The sequence below is a fragment of the Somniosus microcephalus genome, unplaced genomic scaffold (genome assembly GCF_052327205.1).
Source record: "Somniosus microcephalus isolate GS21.2 unplaced genomic scaffold, FLI_Smic_1.0 scaffold59, whole genome shotgun sequence".
Classification (NCBI taxonomy): domain Eukaryota; kingdom Metazoa; phylum Chordata; class Chondrichthyes; order Squaliformes; family Somniosidae; genus Somniosus; species Somniosus microcephalus.
Genome location: NW_028225246.1, coordinates 412,399 through 435,635, shown reverse-complemented (window position 1 = coordinate 435,635; position 23,237 = coordinate 412,399). Strand labels below are relative to the sequence as shown.

The window sequence follows — 23,237 nt, the reverse complement described above, 5'->3', positions numbered from 1 at the left end:
AAGTTGCTGTAAGTAAAGCATAAATTGTGATAACAAAACCTGACGCACTGAGCCTGAAATTTATCATAATTTAAGAGAAGAGAACAATAGGAAAAATTTGCCCTCCTAATCACAACTTCCCCAGACTAATGGTATGAAAAACACATCTGACTCTCATCCTGAAGTCAGAGTCCAGATCCCCTCCCCACCCTTTTCTTTTGCAGAATGGATCTTCTCTTAACCATGTCTTAATGTAACTTTCGCTGTCTGGATAGCAACTGAAGGAAAAGGTGACCCAAAACCGGCATGCCTGCCTGGTTTACTGCTGGTGGTGAAGCGACGAAATTTATAAATGTCGCAATATCTGGCAGCGGTGGGATTCGAACCCACGCCCCCGAAGAGACTGGAGCCTTAATCCAGCGCCTTAGACCGCTCGGCCACGCTACCACGTAAGTGCGCTAAGGAATCTGAAACTAGTGACTGGTGATTGAAATGTGGCCTGGTCTTGTAAATAGCAGGGGAAACAAAAGGAAATTAAATTCGTGGACGGCAAACTCACTTCTGATGCAACCCACTATATCAGAAGCAGCTACGTGTTCACAAGGCAACACTAATAAATAAAAGTTTGCTGCAACACACCCATTGTAAATTTCATTCAAAATTTATCCCTCTTGTGTGTTGCAAGCAGGAAGTTGGTGTAAGTAAAGTGTGATAAAATTAAGTGCGTTTGATTGGGGTAGCAATAGAGCATTTTATTGTTGGTGTATATAAGAATGCAACTAGCAGAAGAAGGCTTACGATCAATCGACCTCTGGGTTATGGGACCAGCACGCTTCCGCTGCTACACTCTGCTGTCGGTTAGCAAACAATCCCGGCTGGTGCTTAGGTTCCGATGCCCCACAGTGCTGTGTGTCAGCGAGACAAATTTCAGCATCCAGCCTGTGTTGAAAACTATAGCATGGCCCTGAAACCGCCCAGAGACCCGGACCCCGCAGCACCCGTGTTTGCAGGCTGACATGGCTGCACGATGTCACAAGGACACTCTGTATTACGACACCGACAATGGGACACACACAAAATGACGCACAGGAATCCGGAAAGGGTGTTTCTGGCCACACAAATGGAGGGACAGAGAAAGACACTGAAGAAACCAAAGAGAGAGAGAGACAGACAGAGCGATTAACACGAGGCAGTGACAGAGACTGAGGGAAAACCGAGACTGCGAGAGAAACAGAGAGGGAGGTAGACAGCCAGGGAAACGGAGACTGAGATGAAGAGAGAGACTTGCATGAAGGTGCGTTCTGCTGTGCAAAGAAATTCCCTGTAGTGTAAAGATGTTCCCTGTTATATAAAATTGTTCCCTCCTGTGTAAAGATGATCGCTGCTGATTATAGATTTTCCCTGTTGTTTAGAGATTTTGTCTGCTTTGTAAAGATGTCCGCTATTGAGTAATGTGTTTGCTGTTGTGTAAAGGTTCTCCGTGTTGTGTAACGGGCTTCCGTTTTGTGTGAAGGTATTGCCTGTTGTGTAAAGGCCAAGAGCACCATCTGGTGCTGGCGACACGGCGCTGCAGGAATGCGTTGAGAGAAAGGGTAAGGCCAAGGCTGCTCCAAGTTTGCAGCATTTGCAGCTTATGTTGGTGCGAATAAAGTGTTTTGAAAGTTGTGTTGCAGGTTCTTGTGTTTTTTGCAAGAAGGAAGTTGCTGTAAGTAAAGCATAACTTGTGATAACAAAACCTGACGCACTGAGCCTGAAATTTATCATAATTTAAGAGAAGAGAACAATAGGAAAAATTTGCCCTCCTAATCACAACTTCCCCAGACTAATGGTATGAAAAACACATCTGACTCTCATCCTGAAGTCAGAGTCCAGATCCCCTCCCCACCCTTTTCTTTTGCAGAATGGATCTTCTCTTAACCATGTCTTAATGTAACTTTCGCTGTCTGGATAGCAACTGAAGGAAAAGGTGACCCAAAACCGGCATGCCTGCCTGGTTTACTGCTGGTGGTGAAGCGACGAAATTTATAAATGTCGCAATATCTGGCAGCGGTGGGATTCGAACCCACGCCCCCGAAGAGACTGGAGCCTTAATCCAGCGCCTTAGACCGCTCGGCCACGCTACCACGTAAGTGCGCTAAGGAATCTGAAACTAGTGACTGGTGATTGAAATGTGGCCTGGTCTTGTAAATAGCAGGGGAAACAAAAGGAAATTAAATTCGTGGACGGCAAACTCACTTCTGATGCAACCCACTATATCAGAAGCAGCTACGTGTTCACAAGGCAACACTAATAAATAAAAGTTTGCTGCAACACACCCATTGTAAATTTCATTCAAAATTTATCCCTCTTGTGTGTTGCAAGCAGGAAGTTGGTGTAAGTAAAGTGTGATAAAATTAAGTGCGTTTGATTGGGGTAGCAATAGAGCATTTTATTGTTGGTGTATATAAGAATGCAACTAGCAGAAGAAGGCTTACGATCAATCGACCTCTGGGTTATGGGACCAGCACGCTTCCGCTGCTACACTCTGCTGTCGGTTAGCAAACAATCCCGGCTGGTGCTTAGGTTCCGATGCCCCACAGTGCTGTGTGTCAGCGAGACAAATTTCAGCATCCAGCCTGTGTTGAAAACTATAGCATGGCCCTGAAACCGCCCAGAGACCCGGACCCCGCAGCACCCGTGTTTGCAGGCTGACATGGCTGCACGATGTCACAAGGACACTCTGTATTACGACACCGACAATGGGACACACACAAAATGACGCACAGGAATCCGGAAAGGGTGTTTCTGGCCACACAAATGGAGGGACAGAGAAAGACACTGAAGAAACCAAAGAGAGAGAGAGACAGACAGAGCGATTAACACGAGGCAGTGACAGAGACTGAGGGAAAACCGAGACTGCGAGAGAAACAGAGAGGGAGGTAGACAGCCAGGGAAACGGAGACTGAGATGAAGAGAGAGACTTGCATGAAGGTGCGTTCTGCTGTGCAAAGAAATTCCCTGTAGTGTAAAGATGTTCCCTGTTATATAAAATTGTTCCCTCCTGTGTAAAGATGATCGCTGCTGATTATAGATTTTCCCTGTTGTTTAGAGATTTTGTCTGCTTTGTAAAGATGTCCGCTATTGAGTAATGTGTTTGCTGTTGTGTAAAGGTTCTCCGTGTTGTGTAACGGGCTTCCGTTTTGTGTGAAGGTATTGCCTGTTGTGTAAAGGCCAAGAGCACCATCTGGTGCTGGCGACACGGCGCTGCAGGAATGCGTTGAGAGAAAGGGTAAGGCCAAGGCTGCTCCAAGTTTGCAGCATTTGCAGCTTATGTTGGTGCGAATAAAGTGTTTTGAAAGTTGTGTTGCAGGTTCTTGTGTTTTTTGCAAGAAGGAAGTTGCTGTAAGTAAAGCATAAATTGTGATAACAAAACCTGACGCACTGAGCCTGAAATTTATCATAATTTAAGAGAAGAGAACAATAGGAAAAATTTGCCCTCCTAATCACAACTTCCCCAGACTAATGGTATGAAAAACACATCTGACTCTCATCCTGAAGTCAGAGTCCAGATCCCCTCCCCACCCTTTTCTTTTGCAGAATGGATCTTCTCTTAACCATGTCTTCATGTAACTTTCGCTGTCTGGATAGCAACTGAAGGAAAAGGTGACCCAAAACCGGCATGCCTGCCTGGTTTACTGCTGGTGGTGAAGCGACGAAATTTATAAATGTCGCAATATCTGGCAGCGGTGGGATTCGAACCCACGCCCCCGAAGAGACTGGAGCCTTAATCCAGCGCCTTAGACCGCTCGGCCACGCTACCACGTAAGTGCGCTAAGGAATCTGAAACTAGTGACTGGTGATTGAAATGTGGCCTGGTCTTGTAAATAGCAGGGGAAACAAAAGGAAATTAAATTCGTGGACGGCAAACTCACTTCTGATGCAACCCACTATATCAGAAGCAGCTACGTGTTCACAAGGCAACACTAATAAATAAAAGTTTGCTGCAACACACCCATTGTAAATTTCATTCAAAATTTATCCCTCTTGTGTGTTGCAAGCAGGAAGTTGGTGTAAGTAAAGTGTGATAAAATTAAGTGCGTTTGATTGGGGTAGCAATAGAGCATTTTATTGTTGGTGTATATAAGAATGCAACTAGCAGAAGAAGGCTTACGATCAATCGACCTCTGGGTTATGGGACCAGCACGCTTCCGCTGCTACACTCTGCTGTCGGTTAGCAAACAATCCCGGCTGGTGCTTAGGTTCCGATGCCCCACAGTGCTGTGTGTCAGCGAGACAAATTTCAGCATCCAGCCTGTGTTGAAAACTATAGCATGGCCCTGAAACCGCCCAGAGACCCGGACCCCGCAGCACCCGTGTTTGCAGGCTGACATGGCTGCACGATGTCACAAGGACACTCTGTATTACGACACCGACAATGGGACACACACAAAATGACGCACAGGAATCCGGAAAGGGTGTTTCTGGCCACACAAATGGAGGGACAGAGAAAGACACTGAAGAAACCAAAGAGAGAGAGAGACAGACAGAGCGATTAACACGAGGCAGTGACAGAGACTGAGGGAAAACCGAGACTGCGAGAGAAACAGAGAGGGAGGTAGACAGCCAGGGAAACGGAGACTGAGATGAAGAGAGAGACTTGCATGAAGGTGCGTTCTGCTGTGCAAAGAAATTCCCTGTAGTGTAAAGATGTTCCCTGTTATATAAAATTGTTCCCTCCTGTGTAAAGATGATCGCTGCTGATTATAGATTTTCCCTGTTGTTTAGAGATTTTGTCTGCTTTGTAAAGATGTCCGCTATTGAGTAATGTGTTTGCTGTTGTGTAAAGGTTCTCCGTGTTGTGTAACGGGCTTCCGTTTTGTGTGAAGGTATTGCCTGTTGTGTAAAGGCCAAGAGCACCATCTGGTGCTGGCGACACGGCGCTGCAGGAATGCGTTGAGAGAAAGGGTAAGGCCAAGGCTGCTCCAAGTTTGCAGCATTTGCAGCTTATGTTGGTGCGAATAAAGTGTTTTGAAAGTTGTGTTGCAGGTTCTTGTGTTTTTTGCAAGAAGGAAGTTGCTGTAAGTAAAGCATAAATTGTGATAACAAAACCTGACGCACTGAGCCTGAAATTTATCATAATTTAAGAGAAGAGAACAATAGGAAAAATTTGCCCTCCTAATCACAACTTCCCCAGACTAATGGTATGAAAAACACATCTGACTCTCATCCTGAAGTCAGAGTCCAGATCCCCTCCCCACCCTTTTCTTTTGCAGAATGGATCTTCTCTTAACCATGTCTTAATGTAACTTTCGCTGTCTGGATAGCAACTGAAGGAAAAGGTGACCCAAAACCGGCATGCCTGCCTGGTTTACTGCTGGTGGTGAAGCGACGAAATTTATAAATGTCGCAATATCTGGCAGCGGTGGGATTCGAACCCACGCCCCCGAAGAGACTGGAGCCTTAATCCAGCGCCTTAGACCGCTCGGCCACGCTACCACGTAAGTGCGCTAAGGAATCTGAAACTAGTGACTGGTGATTGAAATGTGGCCTGGTCTTGTAAATAGCAGGGGAAACAAAAGGAAATTAAATTCGTGGACGGCAAACTCACTTCTGATGCAACCCACTATATCAGAAGCAGCTACGTGTTCACAAGGCAACACTAATAAATAAAAGTTTGCTGCAACACACCCATTGTAAATTTCATTCAAAATTTATCCCTCTTGTGTGTTGCAAGCAGGAAGTTGGTGTAAGTAAAGTGTGATAAAATTAAGTGCGTTTGATTGGGGTAGCAATAGAGCATTTTATTGTTGGTGTATATAAGAATGCAACTAGCAGAAGAAGGCTTACGATCAATCGACCTCTGGGTTATGGGACCAGCACGCTTCCGCTGCTACACTCTGCTGTCGGTTAGCAAACAATCCCGGCTGGTGCTTAGGTTCCGATGCCCCACAGTGCTGTGTGTCAGCGAGACAAATTTCAGCATCCAGCCTGTGTTGAAAACTATAGCATGGCCCTGAAACCGCCCAGAGACCCGGACCCCGCAGCACCCGTGTTTGCAGGCTGACATGGCTGCACGATGTCACAAGGACACTCTGTATTACGACACCGACAATGGGACACACACAAAATGACGCACAGGAATCCGGAAAGGGTGTTTCTGGCCACACAAATGGAGGGACAGAGAAAGACACTGAAGAAACCAAAGAGAGAGAGAGACAGACAGAGCGATTAACACGAGGCAGTGACAGAGACTGAGGGAAAACCGAGACTGCGAGAGAAACAGAGAGGGAGGTAGACAGCCAGGGAAACGGAGACTGAGATGAAGAGAGAGACTTGCATGAAGGTGCGTTCTGCTGTGCAAAGAAATTCCCTGTAGTGTAAAGATGTTCCCTGTTATATAAAATTGTTCCCTCCTGTGTAAAGATGATCGCTGCTGATTATAGATTTTCCCTGTTGTTTAGAGATTTTGTCTGCTTTGTAAAGATGTCCGCTATTGAGTAATGTGTTTGCTGTTGTGTAAAGGTTCTCCGTGTTGTGTAACGGGCTTCCGTTTTGTGTGAAGGTATTGCCTGTTGTGTAAAGGCCAAGAGCACCATCTGGTGCTGGCGACACGGCGCTGCAGGAATGCGTTGAGAGAAAGGGTAAGGCCAAGGCTGCTCCAAGTTTGCAGCATTTGCAGCTTATGTTGGTGCGAATAAAGTGTTTTGAAAGTTGTGTTGCAGGTTCTTGTGTTTTTTGCAAGAAGGAAGTTGCTGTAAGTAAAGCATAAATTGTGATAACAAAACCTGACGCACTGAGCCTGAAATTTATCATAATTTAAGAGAAGAGAACAATAGGAAAAATTTGCCCTCCTAATCACAACTTCCCCAGACTAATGGTATGAAAAACACATCTGACTCTCATCCTGAAGTCAGAGTCCAGATCCCCTCCCCACCCTTTTCTTTTGCAGAATGGATCTTCTCTTAACCATGTCTTCATGTAACTTTCGCTGTCTGGATAGCAACTGAAGGAAAAGGTGACCCAAAACCGGCATGCCTGCCTGGTTTACTGCTGGTGGTGAAGCGACGAAATTTATAAATGTCGCAATATCTGGCAGCGGTGGGATTCGAACCCACGCCCCCGAAGAGACTGGAGCCTTAATCCAGCGCCTTAGACCGCTCGGCCACGCTACCACGTAAGTGCGCTAAGGAATCTGAAACTAGTGACTGGTGATTGAAATGTGGCCTGGTCTTGTAAATAGCAGGGGAAACAAAAGGAAATTAAATTCGTGGACGGCAAACTCACTTCTGATGCAACCCACTATATCAGAAGCAGCTACGTGTTCACAAGGCAACACTAATAAATAAAAGTTTGCTGCAACACACCCATTGTAAATTTCATTCAAAATTTATCCCTCTTGTGTGTTGCAAGCAGGAAGTTGGTGTAAGTAAAGTGTGATAAAATTAAGTGCGTTTGATTGGGGTAGCAATAGAGCATTTTATTGTTGGTGTATATAAGAATGCAACTAGCAGAAGAAGGCTTACGATCAATCGACCTCTGGGTTATGGGACCAGCACGCTTCCGCTGCTACACTCTGCTGTCGGTTAGCAAACAATCCCGGCTGGTGCTTAGGTTCCGATGCCCCACAGTGCTGTGTGTCAGCGAGACAAATTTCAGCATCCAGCCTGTGTTGAAAACTATAGCATGGCCCTGAAACCGCCCAGAGACCCGGACCCCGCAGCACCCGTGTTTGCAGGCTGACATGGCTGCACGATGTCACAAGGACACTCTGTATTACGACACCGACAATGGGACACACACAAAATGACGCACAGGAATCCGGAAAGGGTGTTTCTGGCCACACAAATGGAGGGACAGAGAAAGACACTGAAGAAACCAAAGAGAGAGAGAGACAGACAGAGCGATTAACACGAGGCAGTGACAGAGACTGAGGGAAAACCGAGACTGCGAGAGAAACAGAGAGGGAGGTAGACAGCCAGGGAAACGGAGACTGAGATGAAGAGAGAGACTTGCATGAAGGTGCGTTCTGCTGTGCAAAGAAATTCCCTGTAGTGTAAAGATGTTCCCTGTTATATAAAATTGTTCCCTCCTGTGTAAAGATGATCGCTGCTGATTATAGATTTTCCCTGTTGTTTAGAGATTTTGTCTGCTTTGTAAAGATGTCCGCTATTGAGTAATGTGTTTGCTGTTGTGTAAAGGTTCTCCGTGTTGTGTAACGGGCTTCCGTTTTGTGTGAAGGTATTGCCTGTTGTGTAAAGGCCAAGAGCACCATCTGGTGCTGGCGACACGGCGCTGCAGGAATGCGTTGAGAGAAAGGGTAAGGCCAAGGCTGCTCCAAGTTTGCAGCATTTGCAGCTTATGTTGGTGCGAATAAAGTGTTTTGAAAGTTGTGTTGCAGGTTCTTGTGTTTTTTGCAAGAAGGAAGTTGCTGTAAGTAAAGCATAAATTGTGATAACAAAACCTGACGCACTGAGCCTGAAATTTATCATAATTTAAGAGAAGAGAACAATAGGAAAAATTTGCCCTCCTAATCACAACTTCCCCAGACTAATGGTATGAAAAACACATCTGACTCTCATCCTGAAGTCAGAGTCCAGATCCCCTCCCCACCCTTTTCTTTTGCAGAATGGATCTTCTCTTAACCATGTCTTCATGTAACTTTCGCTGTCTGGATAGGTTCGATTGACAAAAAGATACTGGTGTTAAATTAATTGGATTGCAGCACAGGAACAAATGGGAGGTGCTGTTCAACCGGCAAGATTGGAAGGGCGAACGGGGAAACGACGGAGAGATGGTGGGTGCGAGAGTGACAGCAATGGGGGGCGCGGTCGATAGATTGCAAGAAATGGAAGAAAGAGTAAACGTGGTGTACATCTGAATAAGTGAGAGGCAGCAGGTGTGGGGACGAGTGAGTGAACGGTCTGAATCCAGTTGGTTGGGTGACGGTGTTTGAAGTGTTCGGTGCGGGGTTCGGGCCAATTATGGAGCAGAGGAAATTCTGCGATTCGGATCAGCCTGTCAATAGCAACTGAAGGAAAAGGTGACCCAAAACCGGCATGCCTGCCTGGTTTACTGCTGGTGGTGAAGCGACGAAATTTATAAATGTCGCAATATCTGGCAGCGGTGGGATTCGAACCCACGCCCCCGAAGAGACTGGAGCCTTAATCCAGCGCCTTAGACCGCTCGGCCACGCTACCACGTCAGTGCGCTAAGGAATCTGAAACTAGTGACTGGTGATTGAAATGTGGCCTGCTCTTGTAAATAGCAGGGGAAACAAAAGGAAATTAAATTCGTGGACGGCAAACTCACTTCTGATGCAACCCACTATATCAGAAGCAGCTACGTGTTCACAAGGCAACACTAATAAATAAAAGTTTGCTGCAACACACCCATTGTAAATTTCATTCAAAATTTATCCCTCTTGTGTGTTGCAAGCAGGAAGTTGGTGTAAGTAAAGTGTGATAAAATTAAGTGCGTTTGATTGGGGTAGCAATAGAGCATTTTATTGTTGGTGTATATAAGAATGCAACTAGCAGAAGAAGGCTTACGATCAATCGACCTCTGGGTTATGGGACCAGCACGCTTCCGCTGCTACACTCTGCTGTCGGTTAGCAAACAATCCCGGCTGGTGCTTAGGTTCCGATGCCCCACAGCGCTGTGTGTCAGCGAGACAAATTTCAGCATCCAGCCTGTGTTGAAAACTATAGCATGGCCCTGAAACCGCTCAGAGACCCGGACCCCGCAGCACCCGTGTTTGCAGGCTGACATGGCTGCACGATGTCACAAGGACACTCTGTATTACGACACCGACAATGGGACACACACAAAATGACACACAGGAATCCGGAAAGGGTGTTTCTGGCCACACAAATGGAGGGACAGAGAAAGACACTGAAGAAACCAAAGAGAGAGAGAGACAGACAGAGCGATTAACACGAGGCAGTGACAGAGACTGAGGGAAAACCGAGACTGCGAGAGAAACAGAGAGGGAGGTAGACAGCCAGGGAAACGGAGACTGAGATGAAGCGAGAGACTTGCATGAAGGTACGTTCTGCTGTGCAAAGAAATTCCCTGTAGTGTAAAGATGTTCCCTGTTATATAAAATTGTTCCCTCCTGTGTAAAGATGATCGCTGCTGATTATAGATTTTCCCTGTTGTTTAGAGATTTTGTCTGCTTTGTAAAGATGTCCGCTATTGAGTAATGTGTTTGCTGTTGTGTAAAGGTTCTCCGTGTTGTGTAACGGGCTTCCGTTTTGTGTGAAGGTATTGCCTGTTGTGTAAAGGCCAAGAGCACCATCTGGTGCTGGCGACACGGCGCTGCAGGAATGCGTTGAGAGAAAGGGTAAGGCCAAGGCTGCTCCAAGTTTGCAGCATTTGCAGCTTATGTTGGTGCGAATAAAGTGTTTTGAAAGTTGTGTTGCAGGTTCTTGTGTTTTTTGCAAGAAGGAAGTTGCTGTAAGTAAAGCATAAATTGTGATAACAAAACCTGACGCACTGAGCCTGAAATTTATCATAATTTAAGAGAAGAGAACAATAGGAAAAATTTGCCCTCCTAATCACAACTTCCCCAGACTAATGGTATGAAAAACACATCTGACTCTCATCCTGAAGTCAGAGTCCAGATCCCCTCCCCACCCTTTTCTTTTGCAGAATGGATCTTCTCTTAACCATGTCTTAATGTAACTTTCGCTGTCTGGATAGCAACTGAAGGAAAAGGTGACCCAAAACCGGCATGCCTGCCTGGTTTACTGCTGGTGGTGAAGCGACGAAATTTATAAATGTCGCAATATCTGGCAGCGGTGGGATTCGAACCCACGCCCCCCGAAGAGACTGGAGCCTTAATCCAGCGCCTTAGACCGCTCGGCCACGCTACCACGTCAGTGCGCTAAGGAATCTGAAACTAGTGACTGGTGATTGAAATGTGGCCTGGTCTTGTAAATAGCAGGGGAAACAAAAGGAAATTAAATTCGTGGACGGCAAACTCACTTCTGATGCAACCCACTATATCAGAAGCAGCTACGTGTTCACAAGGCAACACTAATAAATAAAAGTTTGCTGCAACACACCCATTGTAAATTTCATTCAAAATTTATCCCTCTTGTGTGTTGCAAGCAGGAAGTTGGTGTAAGTAAAGTGTGATAAAATTAAGTGCGTTTGATTGGGGTAGCAATAGAGCATTTTATTGTTGGTGTATATAAGAATGCAACTAGCAGAAGAAGGCTTACGATCAATCGACCTCTGGGTTATGGGACCAGCACGCTTCCGCTGCTACACTCTGCTGTCGGTTAGCAAACAATCCCGGCTGGTGCTTAGGTTCCGATGCCCCACAGCGCTGTGTGTCAGCGAGACAAATTTCAGCATCCAGCCTGTGTTGAAAACTATAGCATGGCCCTGAAACCGCTCAGAGACCCGGACCCCGCAGCACCCGTGTTTGCAGGCTGACATGGCTGCACGATGTCACAAGGACACTCTGTATTACGACACCGACAATGGGACACACACAAAATGACACACAGGAATCCGGAAAGGGTGTTTCTGGCCACACAAATGGAGGGACAGAGAAAGACACTGAAGAAACCAAAGAGAGAGAGAGACAGACAGAGCGATTAACACGAGGCAGTGACAGAGACTGAGGGAAAACCGAGGCTGCGAGAGAAACAGAGAGGGAGGTAGACAGCCAGGGAAACGGAGACTGAGATGAAGCGAGAGACTTGCATGAAGGTACGTTCTGCTGTGCAAAGAAATTCCCTGTAGTGTAAAGATGTTCCCTGTTATATAAAATTGTTCCCTCCTGTGTAAAGATGATCGCTGCTGATTATAGATTTTCCCTGTTGTTTAGAGATTTTGTCTGCTTTGTAAAGATGTCCGCTATTGAGTAATGTGTTTGCTGTTGTGTAAAGGTTCTCCGTGTTGTGTAACGGGCTTCCGTTTTGTGTGAAGGTATTGCCTGTTGTGTAAAGGCCAAGAGCACCATCTGGTGCTGGCGACACGGCGCTGCAGGAATGCGTTGAGAGAAAGGGTAAGGCCAAGGCTGCTCCAAGTTTGCAGCATTTGCAGCTTATGTTGGTGCGAATAAAGTGTTTTGAAAGTTGTGTTGCAGGTTCTTGTGTTTTTTGCAAGAAGGAAGTTGCTGTAAGTAAAGCATAAATTGTGATAACAAAACCTGACGCACTGAGCCTGAAATTTATCATAATTTAAGAGAAGAGAACAATAGGAAAAATTTGCCCTCCTAATCACAACTTCCCCAGACTAATGGTATGAAAAACACATCTGACTCTCATCCTGAAGTCAGAGTCCAGATCCCCTCCCCACCCTTTTCTTTTGCAGAATGGATCTTCTCTTAACCATGTCTTAATGTAACTTTCGCTGTCTGGATAGCAACTGAAGGAAAAGGTGACCCAAAACCGGCATGCCTGCCTGGTTTACTGCTGGTGGTGAAGCGACGAAATTTATAAATGTCGCAATATCTGGCAGCGGTGGGATTCGAACCCACGCCCCCCGAAGAGACTGGAGCCTTAATCCAGCGCCTTAGACCGCTCGGCCACGCTACCACGTCAGTGCGCTAAGGAATCTGAAACTAGTGACTGGTGATTGAAATGTGGCCTGGTCTTGTAAATAGCAGGGGAAACAAAAGGAAATTAAATTCGTGGACGGCAAACTCACTTCTGATGCAACCCACTATATCAGAAGCAGCTACGTGTTCACAAGGCAACACTAATAAATAAAAGTTTGCTGCAACACACCCATTGTAAATTTCATTCAAAATTTATCCCTCTTGTGTGTTGCAAGCAGGAAGTTGGTGTAAGTAAAGTGTGATAAAATTAAGTGCGTTTGATTGGGGTAGCAATAGAGCATTTTATTGTTGGTGTATATAAGAATGCAACTAGCAGAAGAAGGCTTACGATCAATCGACCTCTGGGTTATGGGACCAGCACGCTTCCGCTGCTACACTCTGCTGTCGGTTAACAAACAATCCCGGCTGGTGCTTAGGTTCCGATGCCCCACAGTGCTGTGTGTTAGCGAGACAAATTTCAGCATCCAGCCTGTGTTGAAAACTGTAGCACGGCCCTGAAACCGCCCAGAGACCCGGACCCCGCAGCACCCGTGTTTGCAGGCTGACATGGCTGCACGATGTCACAAGGACACTCTGTATTACGACACCGACAATGGGACACACACAAAATGACACACAGGAATCCGGAAAGGGTGTTTCTGGCCACACAAATGGAGGGACAGAGAAAGACACTGAAGAAACCAAAGAGAGAGAGAGACAGACAGAGCGATTAACACGAGGCAGAGACAGAGACTGAGGGAAAACCGAGACTGCGAGAGAAACAGAGAGGGAGGTAGACAGCCAGGGAAACGGAGACTGAGATGAAGAGAGAGACTTGCATGAAGGTGCGTTCTGCTGTGCAAAGAAATTCCCTGTAGTGTAAAGATGTTCCCTGTTATATAAAATTGTTCCCTCCTGTGTAAAGATGATCGCTGCTGATTCTAGATTTTCCCTGTTGTTTAGAGATTTTGTCTGCTTTGTAAAGATGTCCGCTATTGAGTAATGTGTTTGCTGTTGTGTAAAGGTTCTCCGTGTTGTGTAACGGGCTTCCGTTTTGTGTGAAGGTATTGCCTGTTGTGTAAAGGCCAAGAGCACCATCTGGTGCTGGCGACACGGCGCTGCAGGAATGCGTTGAGAGAAAGGGTAAGGCCAAGGCTGCTCCAAGTTTGCAGCATTTGCAGCTTATGTTGGTGCGAATAAAGTGTTTTGAAAGTTGTGTTGCAGGTTCTTGTGTTTTTTGCAAGAAGGAAGTTGCTGTAAGTAAAGCATAAATTGTGATAACAAAACCTGACGCACTGAGCCTGAAATTTATCATAATTTAAGAGAAGAGAACAATAGGAAAAATTTGCCCTCCTAATCACAACTTCCCCAGACTAATGGTATGAAAAACACATCTGACTCTCATCCTGAAGTCAGAGTCCAGATCCCCTCCCCACCCTTTTCTTTTGCAGAATGGATCTTCTCTTAACCATGTCTTCATGTAACTTTCGCTGTCTGGATAGGTTCGATTGACAAAAAGATACTGGTGTTAAATTAATTGGATTGCAGCACAGGAACAAATGGGAGGTGCTGTTCAACCGGCAAGATTGGAAGGGCGAACGGGGAAACGACGGAGAGATGGTGGGTGCGAGAGTGACAGCAATGGGGGGCGCGGTCGATAGATTGCAAGAAATGGAAGAAAGAGTAAACGTGGTGTACATCTGAATAAGTGAGAGGCAGCAGGTGTGGGGACGAGTGAGTGAACGGTCTGAATTCAGTTGGTTTGGTGATGGTGTTTGTAGTGTTCGGTGCGGGGTTCGGGCCAATTATGGAGCAGAGGAAATTCTGCGATTCGGATCAGCCTGTCAATAGCAACTGAAGGAAAAGGTGACCCAAAACCGGCATGCCTGCCTGGTTTACTGCTGGTGGTGAAGCGACGAAATTTATAAATGTCGCAATATCTGGCAGCGGTGGGATTCGAACCCACGCCCCCGAAGAGACTGGAGCCTTAATCCAGCGCCTTAGACCGCTCGGCCACGCTACCACGTAAGTGCGCTAAGGAATCTGAAACTAGTGACTGGTGATTGAAATGTGGCCTGGTCTTGTAAATAGCAGGGGAAACAAAAGGAAATTAAATTCGTGGACGGCAAACTCACTTCTGATGCAACCCACTATATCAGAAGCAGCTACGTGTTCACAAGGCAACACTAATAAATAAAAGTTTGCTGCAACACACCCATTGTAAATTTCATTCAAAATTTATCCCTCTTGTGTGTTGCAAGCAGGAAGTTGGTGTAAGTAAAGTGTGATAAAATTAAGTGCGTTTGATTGGGGTAGCAATAGAGCATTTTATTGTTGGTGTATATAAGAATGCAACTAGCAGAAGAAGGCTTACGATCAATCGACCTCTGGGTTATGGGACCAGCACGCTTCCGCTGCTACACTCTGCTGTCGGTTAGCAAACAATCCCGGCTGGTGCTTAGGTTCCGATGCCCCACAGCGCTGTGTGTCAGCGAGACAAATTTCAGCATCCAGCCTGTGTTGAAAACTATAGCATGGCCCTGAAACCGCTCAGAGACCCGGACCCCGCAGCACCCGTGTTTGCAGGCTGACATGGCTGCACGATGTCACAAGGACACTCTGTATTACGACACCGACAATGGGACACACACAAAATGACACACAGGAATCCGGAAAGGGTGTTTCTGGCCACACAAATGGAGGGACAGAGAAAGACACTGAAGAAACCAAAGAGAGAGAGAGACAGACAGAGCGATTAACACGAGGCAGTGACAGAGACTGAGGGAAAACCGAGACTGCGAGAGAAACAGAGAGGGAGGTAGACAGCCAGGGAAACGGAGACTGAGATGAAGCGAGAGACTTGCATGAAGGTACGTTCTGCTGTGCAAAGAAATTCCCTGTAGTGTAAAGATGTTCCCTGTTATATAAAATTGTTCCCTCCTGTGTAAAGATGATCGCTGCTGATTATAGATTTTCCCTGTTGTTTAGAGATTTTGTCTGCTTTGTAAAGATGTCCGCTATTGAGTAATGTGTTTGCTGTTGTGTAAAGGTTCTCCGTGTTGTGTAACGGGCTTCCGTTTTGTGTGAAGGTATTGCCTGTTGTGTAAAGGCCAAGAGCACCATCTGGTGCTGGCGACACGGCGCTGCAGGAATGCGTTGAGAGAAAGGGTAAGGCCAAGGCTGCTCCAAGTTTGCAGCATTTGCAGCTTATGTTGGTGCGAATAAAGTGTTTTGAAAGTTGTGTTGCAGGTTCTTGTGTTTTTTGCAAGAAGGAAGTTGCTGTAAGTAAAGCATAAATTGTGATAACAAAACCTGACGCACTGAGCCTGAAATTTATCATAATTTAAGAGAAGAGAACAATAGGAAAAATTTGCCCTCCTAATCACAACTTCCCCAGACTAATGGTATGAAAAACACATCTGACTCTCATCCTGAAGTCAGAGTCCAGATCCCCTCCCCACCCTTTTCTTTTGCAGAATGGATCTTCTCTTAACCATGTCTTAATGTAACTTTCGCTGTCTGGATAGCAACTGAAGGAAAAGGTGACCCAAAACCGGCATGCCTGCCTGGTTTACTGCTGGTGGTGAAGCGACGAAATTTATAAATGTCGCAATATCTGGCAGCGGTGGGATTCGAACCCACGCCCCCGAAGAGACTGGAGCCTTAATCCAGCGCCTTAGACCGCTCGGCCACGCTACCACGTAAGTGCGCTAAGGAATCTGAAACTAGTGACTGGTGATTGAAATGTGGCCTGGTCTTGTAAATAGCAGGGGAAACAAAAGGAAATTAAATTCGTGGACGGCAAACTCACTTCTGATGCAACCCACTATATCAGAAGCAGCTACGTGTTCACAAGGCAACACTAATAAATAAAAGTTTGCTGCAACACACCCATTGTAAATTTCATTCAAAATTTATCCCTCTTGTGTGTTGCAAGCAGGAAGTTGGTGTAAGTAAAGTGTGATAAAATTAAGTGCGTTTGATTGGGGTAGCAATAGAGCATTTTATTGTTGGTGTATATAAGAATGCAACTAGCAGAAGAAGGCTTACGATCAATCGACCTCTGGGTTATGGGACCAGCACGCTTCCGCTGCTACACTCTGCTGTCGGTTAGCAAACAATCCCGGCTGGTGCTTAGGTTCCGATGCCCCACAGTGCTGTGTGTCAGCGAGACAAATTTCAGCATCCAGCCTGTGTTGAAAACTATAGCATGGCCCTGAAACCGCCCAGAGACCCGGACCCCGCAGCACCCGTGTTTGCAGGCTGACATGGCTGCACGATGTCACAAGGACACTCTGTATTACGACACCGACAATGGGACACACACAAAATGACGCACAGGAATCCGGAAAGGGTGTTTCTGGCCACACAAATGGAGGGACAGAGAAAGACACTGAAGAAACCAAAGAGAGAGAGAGACAGACAGAGCGATTAACACGAGGCAGTGACAGAGACTGAGGGAAAACCGAGACTGCGAGAGAAACAGAGAGGGAGGTAGACAGCCAGGGAAACGGAGACTGAGATGAAGAGAGAGACTTGCATGAAGGTGCGTTCTGCTGTGCAAAGAAATTCCCTGTAGTGTAAAGATGTTCCCTGTTATATAAAATTGTTCCCTCCTGTGTAAAGATGATCGCTGCTGATTATAGATTTTCCCTGTTGTTTAGAGATTTTGTCTGCTTTGTAAAGATGTCCGCTATTGAGTAATGTGTTTGCTGTTGTGTAAAGGTTCTCCGTGTTGTGTAACGGGCTTCCGTTTTGTGTGAAGGTATTGCCTGTTGTGTAAAGGCCAAGAGCACCATCTGGTGCTGGCGACACGGCGCTGCAGGAATGCGTTGAGAGAAAGGGTAAGGCCAAGGCTGCTCCAAGTTTGCAGCATTTGCAGCTTATGTTGGTGCGAATAAAGTGTTTTGAAAGTTGTGTTGCAGGTTCTTGTGTTTTTTGCAAGAAGGAAGTTGCTGTAAGTAAAGCATAAATTGTGATAACAAAACCTGACGCACTGAGCCTGAAATTTATCATAATTTAAGAGAAGAGAACAATAGGAAAAATTTGCCCTCCTAATCACAACTTCCCCAGACTAATGGTATGAAAAACACATCTGACTCTCATCCTGAAGTCAGAGTCCAGATCCCCTCCCCACCCTTTTCTTTTGCAGAATGGATCTTCTCTTAACCATGTCTTAATGTAACTTTCGCTGTCTGGATAGCAACTGAAGGAAAAGGTGACCCAAAACCGGCATGCCTGCCTGGTTTACTGCTGGTGGTGAAGCGACGAAATTTATAAATGTCGCAATATCTGGCAGCGGTGGGATTCGAACCCACGCCCCCGAAGAGACTGGAGCCTTAATCCAGCGCCTTAGACCGCTCGGCCACGCTACCACGTAAGTGCGCTAAGGAATCTGAAACTAGTGACTGGTGATTGAAATGTGGCCTGGTCTTGTAAATAGCAGGGGAAACAAAAGGAAATTAAATTCGTGGACGGCAAACTCACTTCTGATGCAACCCACTATATCAGAAGCAGCTACGTGTTCACAAGGCAACACTAATAAATAAAAGTTTGCTGCAACACACCCATTGTAAATTTCATTCAAAATTTATCCCTCTTGTGTGTTGCAAGCAGGAAGTTGGTGTAAGTAAAGTGTGATAAAATTAAGTGCGTTTGATTGGGGTAGCAATAGAGCATTTTATTGTTGGTGTATATAAGAATGCAACTAGCAGAAGAAGGCTTACGATCAATCGACCTCTGGGTTATGGGACCAGCACGCTTCCGCTGCTACACTCTGCTGTCGGTTAGCAAACAATCCCGGCTGGTGCTTAGGTTCCGATGCCCCACAGTGCTGTGTGTCAGCGAGACAAATTTCAGCATCCAGCCTGTGTTGAAAACTATAGCATGGCCCTGAAACCGCCCAGAGACCCGGACCCCGCAGCACCCGTGTTTGCAGGCTGACATGGCTGCACGATGTCACAAGGACACTCTGTATTACGACACCGACAATGGGACACACACAAAATGACGCACAGGAATCCGGAAAGGGTGTTTCTGGCCACACAAATGGAGGGACAGAGAAAGACAGTGAAGAAACCAAAGAGAGAGAGAGACAGACAGAGCGATTAACACGAGGCAGAGACAGAGACTGAGGGAAAACCGAGACTGCGAGAGAAACAGAGAGGGAGGTAGACAGCCAGGGAAACGGAGACTGAGATGAAGAGAGAGACTTGCATGAAGGTGCGTTCTGCTGTGCAAAGAAATTCCCTGTAGTGTAAAGATGTACCCTGTTATATAAAATTGTTCCCTCCTGTGTAAAGATGATCGCTGCTGATTATAGATTTTCCCTGTTGTTTAGAGATTTTGTCTGCTTTGTAAAGATGTCCGCTATTGAGTAATGTGTTTCCTGTTGTGTAAAGGTTCTCCGTGTTGTGTAACGGGGTTCCGTTTTGTGTGAAGGTATTGCCTGTTGTGTAAAGGCCAAGAGCACCATCTGGTGCTGGCGACACGGCGCTGCAGGAATGCGTTGAGAGAAAGGGTAAGGCCAAGGCTGCTCCAAGTTTGCAGCATTTGCAGCTTATGTTGGTGCGAATAAAGTGTTTTGAAAGTTGTGTTGCAGGTTCTTGTGTTTTTTGCAAGAAGGAAGTTGCTGTAAGTAAAGCATAAATTGTGATAACAAAACCTGACGCACTGAGCCTGAAATTTATCATAATTTAAGAGAAGAGAACAATAGGAAAAATTTGCCCTCCTAATCACAACTTCCCCAGACTAATGGTATGAAAAACACATCTGACTCTCATCCTGAAGTCAGAGTCCAGATCCCCTCCCCACCCTTTTCGTTTGCAGAATGGATCTTCTCTTAACCATGTCTTAATGTAACTTTCGCTGTCTGGATAGGTTCGATTGACAAAAAGATACTGGTGTTAAATTAATTGGATTGCAGCACAGGAACAAATGGGAGGTGCTGTTCAACCGGCAAGATTGGAAGGGCGAACGGGGAAACGACGGAGAGATGGTGGGTGGGAGAGTGACAGCAATGGGGGGGGCGCGGTCGATAGATTGCAAGAAATGGAAGAAAGAGTAAACGTGGTGTGCATCTGAATAAGTGAGAGGCAGCAGCTGTGGGGACGAGTGAGTGAACGGTCTGAATTCAGTTGGTTGGGTGTTCGGTGCGGGGTTCAGGCCAATTATGGAGCAGAGGAAATTCTGCGATTCGGATCAGCCTGTCAATAGCAACTGAAGGAAAAGGTGACCCAAAACCGGCATGCCTGCCTGGTTTACTGCTGGTGGTGAAGCGACGAAATTTATAAATGTCGCAATATCTGGCAGCGGTGGGATTCGAACCCACGCCCCCGAAGAGACTGGAGCCTTAGTCCAGCGCCTTAGACCGCTCGGCCACGCTACCACGTCAGTGCGCTAAGGAATCTGAAACTAGTGACTGGTGATTGAAATGTGGCCTGGTCTTGTAAATAGCAGGGGAAACAAAAGGAAATTAAATTCGTGGACGGCAAACTCACTTCTGATGCAACCCACTATATCAGAAGCAGCTACGTGTTCACAAGGCAACACTAATAAATAAAAGTTTGCTGCAACACACCCATTGTAAATTTCATTCAAAATTTATCCCTCTTGTGTGTTGCAAGCAGGAAGTTGGTGTAAGTAAAGTGTGATAAAATTAAGTGCGTTTGATTGGGGTAGCAATAGAGCATTTTATTGTTGGTGTATATAAGAATGCAACTAGCAGAAGAAGGCTTACGATCAATCGACCTCTGGGTTATGGGACCAGCACGCTTCCGCTGCTACACTCTGCTGTCGGTTAGCAAACAATCCCGGCTGGTGCTTAGGTTCCGATGCCCCACAGTGCTGTGTGTCAGCGAGACAAATTTCAGCATCCAGCCTGTGTTGAAAACTATAGCATGGCCCTGAAACCGCCCAGAGACCCGGACCCCGCAGCACCCGTGTTTGCAGGCTGACATGGCTGCACGATGTCACAAGGACACTCTGTATTACGACACCGACAATGGGACACACACAAAATGACGCACAGGAATCCGGAAAGGGTGTTTCTGGCCACACAAATGGAGGGACAGAGAAAGACAGTGAAGAAACCAAAGAGAGAGAGAGACAGACAGAGCGATTAACACGAGGCAGAGACAGAGACTGAGGGAAAACCGAGACTGCGAGAGAAACAGAGAGGGAGGTAGACAGCCAGGGAAACGGAGACTGAGATGAAGAGAGAGACTTGCATGAAGGTGCGTTCTGCTGTGCAAAGAAATTCCCTGTAGTGTAAAGATGTACCCTGTTATATAAAATTGTTCCCTCCTGTGTAAAGATGATCGCTGCTGATTATAGATTTTCCCTGTTGTTTAGAGATTTTGTCTGCTTTGTAAAGATGTCCGCTATTGAGTAATGTGTTTCCTGTTGTGTAAAGGTTCTCCGTGTTGTGTAACGGGGTTCCGTTTTGTGTGAAGGTATTGCCTGTTGTGTAAAGGCCAAGAGCACCATCTGGTGCTGGCGACACGGCGCTGCAGGAATGCGTTGAGAGAAAGGGTAAGGCCAAGGCTGCTCCAAGTTTGCAGCATTTGCAGCTTATGTTGGTGCGAATAAAGTGTTTTGAAAGTTGTGTTGCAGGTTCTTGTGTTTTTTGCAAGAAGGAAGTTGCTGTAAGTAAAGCATAAATTGTGATAACAAAACCTGACGCACTGAGCCTGAAATTTATCATAATTTAAGAGAAGAGAACAATAGGAAAAATTTGCCCTCCTAATCACAACTTCCCCAGACTAATGGTATGAAAAACACATCTGACTCTCATCCTGAAGTCAGAGTCCAGATCCCCTCCCCACCCTTTTCGTTTGCAGAATGGATCTTCTCTTAACCATGTCTTAATGTAACTTTCGCTGTCTGGATAGGTTCGATTGACAAAAAGATACTGGTGTTAAATTAATTGGATTGCAGCACAGGAACAAATGGGAGGTGCTGTTCAACCGGCAAGATTGGAAGGGCGAACGGGGAAACGACGGAGAGATGGTGGGTGGGAGAGTGACAGCAATGGGGGGGGCGCGGTCGATAGATTGCAAGAAATGGAAGAAAGAGTAAACGTGGTGTGCATCTGAATAAGTGAGAGGCAGCAGCTGTGGGGACGAGTGAGTGAACGGTCTGAATTCAGTTGGTTGGGTGTTCGGTGCGGGGTTCAGGCCAATTATGGAGCAGAGGAAATTCTGCGATTCGGATCAGCCTGTCAATAGCAACTGAAGGAAAAGGTGACCCAAAACCGGCATGCCTGCCTGGTTTACTGCTGGTGGTGAAGCGACGAAATTTATAAATGTCGCAATATCTGGCAGCGGTGGGATTCGAACCCACGCCCCCGAAGAGACTGGAGCCTTAGTCCAGCGCCTTAGACCGCTCGGCCACGCTACCACGTCAGTGCGCTAAGGAATCTGAAACTAGTGACTGGTGATTGAAATGTGGCCTGGTCTTGTAAATAGCAGGGGAAACAAAAGGAAATTAAATTCGTGGACGGCAAACTCACTTCTGATGCAACCCACTATATCAGAAGCAGCTACGTGTTCACAAGGCAACACTAATAAATAAAAGTTTGCTGCAACACACCCATTGTAAATTTCATTCAAAATTTATCCCTCTTGTGTGTTGCAAGCAGGAAGTTGGTGTAAGTAAAGTGTGATAAAATTAAGTGCGTTTGATTGGGGTAGCAATAGAGCATTTTATTGTTGGTGTATATAAGAATGCAACTAGCAGAAGAAGGCTTACGATCAATCGACCTCTGGGTTATGGGACCAGCACGCTTCCGCTGCTACACTCTGCTGTCGGTTAGCAAACAATCCCGGCTGGTGCTTAGGTTCCGATGCCCCACAGTGCTGTGTGTCAGCGAGACAAATTTCAGCATCCAGCCTGTGTTGAAAACTATAGCATGGCCCTGAAACCGCCCAGAGACCCGGACCCCGCAGCACCCGTGTTTGCAGGCTGACATGGCTGCACGATGTCACAAGGACACTCTGTATTACGACACCGACAATGGGACACACACAAAATGACGCACAGGAATCCGGAAAGGGTGTTTCTGGCCACACAAATGGAGGGACAGAGAAAGACACTGAAGAAACCAAAGAGAGAGAGAGACAGACAGAGCGATTAACACGAGGCAGTGACAGAGACTGAGGGAAAACCGAGACTGCGAGAGAAACAGAGAGGGAGGTAGACAGCCAGGGAAACGGAGACTGAGATGAAGAGAGAGACTTGCATGAAGGTGCGTTCTGCTGTGCAAAGAAATTCCCTGTAGTGTAAAGATGTTCCCTGTTATATAAAATTGTTCCCTCCTGTGTAAAGATGATCGCTGCTGATTATAGATTTTCCCTGTTGTTTAGAGATTTTGTCTGCTTTGTAAAGATGTCCGCTATTGAGTAATGTGTTTGCTGTTGTGTAAAGGTTCTCCGTGTTGTGTAACGGGCTTCCGTTTTGTGTGAAGGTATTGCCTGTTGTGTAAAGGCCAAGAGCACCATCTGGTGCTGGCGACACGGCGCTGCAGGAATGCGTTGAGAGAAAGGGTAAGGCCAAGGCTGCTCCAAGTTTGCAGCATTTGCAGCTTATGTTGGTGCGAATAAAGTGTTTTGAAAGTTGTGTTGCAGGTTCTTGTGTTTTTTGCAAGAAGGAAGTTGCTGTAAGTAAAGCATAAATTGTGATAACAAAACCTGACGCACTGAGCCTGAAATTTATCATAATTTAAGAG

At 46.2% G+C, this 23,237-nt stretch overlaps 13 non-coding genes across 13 annotated transcripts; all 13 read right to left on the bottom strand.

The window, feature by feature from the left end:
* Nucleotides 1-344: 344 nt before the first annotated feature.
* trnal-aag (transfer RNA leucine (anticodon AAG)) lies at nucleotides 345-426 on the bottom strand. The gene has a single exon. It is a non-coding gene; the product is annotated as a tRNA-Leu (tRNA).
* Nucleotides 427-2,020: 1,594 nt separating this feature from the next.
* On the bottom strand, nucleotides 2,021-2,102 carry trnal-aag (transfer RNA leucine (anticodon AAG)). Its single transcript has one exon. It is a non-coding gene; the product is annotated as a tRNA-Leu (tRNA).
* A 1,594-nt stretch (nucleotides 2,103-3,696) lies between these two features.
* On the bottom strand, nucleotides 3,697-3,778 carry trnal-aag (transfer RNA leucine (anticodon AAG)). Its single transcript has one exon. It is a non-coding gene; the product is annotated as a tRNA-Leu (tRNA).
* Nucleotides 3,779-5,372: 1,594 nt separating this feature from the next.
* Nucleotides 5,373-5,454, bottom strand: trnal-aag (transfer RNA leucine (anticodon AAG)). Its single transcript has one exon. It is a non-coding gene; the product is annotated as a tRNA-Leu (tRNA).
* A 1,594-nt stretch (nucleotides 5,455-7,048) lies between these two features.
* Nucleotides 7,049-7,130, bottom strand: trnal-aag (transfer RNA leucine (anticodon AAG)). Its single transcript has one exon. It is a non-coding gene; the product is annotated as a tRNA-Leu (tRNA).
* A 1,943-nt stretch (nucleotides 7,131-9,073) lies between these two features.
* Nucleotides 9,074-9,155, bottom strand: trnal-aag (transfer RNA leucine (anticodon AAG)). Its single transcript has one exon. It is a non-coding gene; the product is annotated as a tRNA-Leu (tRNA).
* A 1,594-nt stretch (nucleotides 9,156-10,749) lies between these two features.
* Nucleotides 10,750-10,832, bottom strand: trnal-aag (transfer RNA leucine (anticodon AAG)). Its single transcript has one exon. It is a non-coding gene; the product is annotated as a tRNA-Leu (tRNA).
* Nucleotides 10,833-12,426: 1,594 nt separating this feature from the next.
* On the bottom strand, nucleotides 12,427-12,509 carry trnal-aag (transfer RNA leucine (anticodon AAG)). The gene has a single exon. It is a non-coding gene; the product is annotated as a tRNA-Leu (tRNA).
* Nucleotides 12,510-14,452: 1,943 nt separating this feature from the next.
* Nucleotides 14,453-14,534, bottom strand: trnal-aag (transfer RNA leucine (anticodon AAG)). The gene has a single exon. It is a non-coding gene; the product is annotated as a tRNA-Leu (tRNA).
* Nucleotides 14,535-16,128: 1,594 nt separating this feature from the next.
* On the bottom strand, nucleotides 16,129-16,210 carry trnal-aag (transfer RNA leucine (anticodon AAG)). The gene has a single exon. It is a non-coding gene; the product is annotated as a tRNA-Leu (tRNA).
* A 1,594-nt stretch (nucleotides 16,211-17,804) lies between these two features.
* On the bottom strand, nucleotides 17,805-17,886 carry trnal-aag (transfer RNA leucine (anticodon AAG)). Its single transcript has one exon. It is a non-coding gene; the product is annotated as a tRNA-Leu (tRNA).
* A 1,930-nt stretch (nucleotides 17,887-19,816) lies between these two features.
* trnal-aag (transfer RNA leucine (anticodon AAG)) lies at nucleotides 19,817-19,898 on the bottom strand. The gene has a single exon. It is a non-coding gene; the product is annotated as a tRNA-Leu (tRNA).
* Nucleotides 19,899-21,828: 1,930 nt separating this feature from the next.
* Nucleotides 21,829-21,910, bottom strand: trnal-aag (transfer RNA leucine (anticodon AAG)). The gene has a single exon. It is a non-coding gene; the product is annotated as a tRNA-Leu (tRNA).
* Nucleotides 21,911-23,237: the final 1,327 nt, after the last annotated feature.